This window comes from Triticum aestivum, chromosome 5A (genome assembly GCF_018294505.1).
Source record: "Triticum aestivum cultivar Chinese Spring chromosome 5A, IWGSC CS RefSeq v2.1, whole genome shotgun sequence".
NCBI classification, from domain to species: domain Eukaryota; kingdom Viridiplantae; phylum Streptophyta; class Magnoliopsida; order Poales; family Poaceae; genus Triticum; species Triticum aestivum.
The window spans coordinates 149,071,972-149,076,373 of record NC_057806.1 but is presented as its reverse complement, the minus strand read 5'-3'; positions in this window follow the sequence as shown (position 1 = coordinate 149,076,373).

The window sequence follows — 4,402 nt, the reverse complement described above, 5'->3', positions numbered from 1 at the left end:
CCTGTTAAACTGTTGGCCATAAAGGCTCTGAGCTTTGACAGCTGGGGAGCATATTTGCTTCTCTCCTAGGCATTCAATCTTTGAGGAAAAGGGTGTGTATTACTGAGCCGCTCCGGACAAAAGCCAGGCAAGGGATTCTTACCAGCAGGGGTGGTGTCTTTGCAGTAGAACCATGTCTGATTCCACTCCTTGGGGTGACTGTGCAGCTTGGCGTGAGGGTATGTGACCTCTTTCCTTTTCTGAATCGCCATGCCACCCAACTCCGTATTAGAGCCATCAGTAAACTCAGTACGGCGGTTTAGATGGAAAAGGTCTCTGAACAATTCCACTATGGGCTCCTCTTGAAAGAACACCTCACAGAGCACTTGGAAGTGGCACATATTTGTAACAGAGTTGGGGCCAGTGTCTTGCGGATGGAGTTGGAAATCGGCTAAAACATCCCGGTAAAATTTAGAACCGGGCGGCTTAAAGCCCCGGGCTAAGTGATCTACGAAAGCAACAACCTCTCCTTCTCGAGGTGTGGGAGGGCATTCTTTGCCAGGATCCCTCCAATGGATGGTATCTTTGCTGCCTAAAGCGCCAATCAGGACTAAATCATCCAGTTGATCCTCTGTGACGCGAGAAGGAACCCAATTGCACTCATATACTTGCTTGGCCATGATGGAATCTACAAGGTAGAAGATCCCGGTTCAAAAATGCATTTGATCAAGGTACGTTGGTATGGGCACTGTTAAACCGTAGACAGAACTATCTGAACCGGAGTTTCATGAAGCAACCAACATCTGGCGGTTCAACAAGGGGACTAATGGCATATACCGGTTTGGAAAATTTTCTATAAGGTTAAACCGCCTGATCTAAGCATTGAAAAGCTGAGATTGCGGATGGACAAGTACGCACAAACAGGTTTCACAAGATTTCTTTACATCATTGGATCTGAAGCAAGTTCAGAGAAGAGATAAATACTTAGAGGTTCAAAGGAGCAGTACCGAACCAATGAGCAAAACGTTCACATAGACCCATGGTTTGAGATGCATAAGTAAAGGCGAAGGTCAAACAACTATCATTGCACAAAATAAAGATTTGCGGATTCATCTAAAGATCTATTGTATGAGCAAGGGGCAGACGATGAAAACTGAAGAACTGCGAAACCCTAGGCCAGATCTGCGGGGGAAAAGATAGAAGATTTACTGGAGCTGAGGAAGATGCGGAAGGTTGCCGTGATGTTCTGGTGCGCTCAGGTTGATGCAGCGGCCAAGGATGAGGCAGAGGTCGACGGCGGCGGCAGAGCTCCGAGGATGGCTACGCGAGGAAGATGAAGAAGGCACGGAAGGAGAAAAGAAATGACCCTTCGGTCCTATTTATAAGGCGAAAGAACATGAGTCAGGCGTGACAATCAAGGGGCCACAAAACGGAGTTGTCGCCTCGATTTCCGCCGATCTATTAAACAAAGAAGCATAATGGATAGCTTCGTTATGACAGGTGACGTCACTCCGGTTTACAGCAATCAGAGAAGATGACATCATGGCGGTTTACCAATTTATAAGAAGATGTTGAAGATGAAGCTTTTATTAAAGGATTGACATGAACCCGTTCAAATCAATCTGGGGCCTAATGTTGGGGATATTACTACTGGGCGTAAACCGGCCATCTGGGCCGGGTTAACTTCGTCAGTAGTTAAGTAAGTTAAAGCCCAAGAAGACAGAGGAGGGCTCAAGGCCCATGGTCGGCTCAAGGCCTGCAGCCGTAAACCGGTGTTAGTAGTTAACCTGTATTGTAAGTTAGGAATAAGAAGAGACCAAACCGGACACATCTATGAGCCGGTATTGGGACTCTGTAAGCCGACGAGAGTCACCCGTGTATATAAGGGGACGACCCGGCGGCGGTTCAAGAAGAACAGACAACAACTCGAGACATAGGCGAAACTTGTTTGCGCCCTAGTCATCGAAACCCCATCAATTCCATCACAACTAGACGTAGGCTTTTACCTTCATTGAAGGGGCCGAACTAGTATAAACTCTCTTGCATCCTTGTGTCCGCTTTAACCCCTTCAAGCTAACCCGCCGCGATGGCTCCACGACTAAGTCCTTTCTCTAGGACATCTGCCGTGACAAAACCACGACACCATCAGTAGTTTTTCTTTCGTACATGCTCTCACAACTTTTTTCTTTAGTTGTGAAGTAAATATTGGCTATGATCTGTGAATCATTGATATGCATCAACATGCGTGTTAGTTTTCCTTTGTATTTGATGGAATGTTGTAACGGGGCAACCTTGGAATAGGAATGAAAATGGAGTGGAAAGTTTCCGTTTTTTCGGAGAAAAAATGGAAACGGAGAGAAACCAACGTTTCGTTTCGTTGGATCGCGCCATTGAGCAAAACCAACGTTTAAATCACGTCTGTCATGTTCGTGTCTCACCCTCCTCCACGGCTCGACCCCACACGGTCGCTCGGCATGCCACTCACCGCAAACCGAGTATACGATAACTTTCCCGCCTGCTTGTCGATGGATCGCGCCATGGAGTACTAGCACTACTGGAAGAGATTGACGAGTTGGGGGAGGACAGCTAGTTGTAGCACAGACTACCAAGAACTTTTTACATGCATGTTGTAGCCGGCTATTGCGACCTTTGAACACGGAGCAGCCGCGTGCACCCGGAAGCGGCACGGGCGACGCTCTCTCGGCCGACGCGCCGCTTCAATGCCGGCGCCAGTGAGAGGTCGCGTCCGCTCTGGCTGGGCATGAATGCGGCACTGACCGTTTCAGGCGGGAAGCACGCACGGGTGATGAAGAGGGTTCGGGTTGGTTAGGACCGGCCATGGCAGCGGTCCGGACATGCGCAAGCAAGAGATGTTGTACATTAATATTGTTGCATATATAATTAACAACGTAAATAATGTGCTAGTTGGACAAATATGATTGGAGATGGAGATGGAAATGTAATTTTACGTAAACACGGATATGCATGTCTATGTCTATGTGTGTGTGCGCGACGACTCTCGCGACCTGGAAGCGGGGGCGTGTTTTTGATCGAGTTTTCTTTCTTGGTACGTTAGAAAATCAGTTTGTCTAATTCACATCTATATGTTATTTAAGGATATCACATCTAAGCTCCCACAAGTACATAATGTAGCAACAAGAAACAAAAAAGAACTAGGAAAAAATAGACCACAAACAGAGTGGACATCAACTTAGGGTTTGCACTCTCCACTTGCTCACCGCACTACATATATGTTACACGCTGGAGGCTCAACGTTCATTTGCTAGGGTCTGCTATATTCACAGTCTCTCACCCTCTCTTCACCAGATCTAAACAAGATTGCGTTGGCCTCTTGTCTCTCTCTCCCCCCTCATAGGTGGTGAAGGAGGCATCAGTATCCCATCGCACCGGGAAGGGGAGGAGGTGTAGCATTCACTCTATCGCCTTCGGCGAGGGAGGCAATCCACTGCCGGCTGCGCTGTTCTCTTTCACCCAGTGCCTATGCAGGAGGGCCACCGACCCCTTCTTCCTCGCTGCCGTATGTAGTGTGGGCAGATCTGGCCTCCCGCTGCACGCCTTGCCACATCCTGACGACCCTAAGGTATAAGTTTCTTTGAAACCGTCGTTGCTCTAGATGCATGTGGATCTTTTTCGATCTGTAGTCGAATGTAGGTCTTGGTTCAAAGAGGAAAGAATGGTGCGGTGGGCTGGAGCAAGAATCTAGGACGTGGTTCAATGAGGAAAGGAGGGGCGGAAAGTAGTATAGACTGGCTTGTAGGTCGAAAAGGGAAAAAGGGGGTAACCCAGTACACACATCTGTAAGGAACCAATCTCTTTGTTGAAAAGGGAAAGAAACTGGGGGGTCGGGTAGTTTGTGCAGGACTAGATTTGCTGCCCTCACATAGGAAGAAGGTTCAAAGAGAACAAATATGGGACCAGCGCATATATGCTGCTTGGCTACATACTCTGCATCACCCATTTATACGTGTGGACGCACATGGTGCTGGCATGTCCCATACAGCTATTTTGATGTTGTTAATCTAAGAATGCCGCCGGAAAATTGAAGCAATGCCTTTTTTGCCTTTGTTAAAACAGGGGTATCAATTCAACTTGTTGCTATTGCGACATTTTGCTTCGCTACTCGAAACACTTATGTTTTAAGAGTGTTTTGTGCAGTTCGACTTGAATGTCACACCGGTGACTTTGCTTAATTTTGGTGGAACTGCACAAAAGGAGATCAAGATTTGTTTCCAGTCTTTGTATCGATTCAACCTGTTGATATTGCGACATTTTGCTTCGCTACGCGAAACACTTTGCTTGATTTCAGTGCAACTGCACAAAACGAGATTGAATTTCCTATTCGTGTTGGCAGATTCATATTTTATCTTGTACGTCTCATGAAAGGTTAGTACAGGCCTTCATC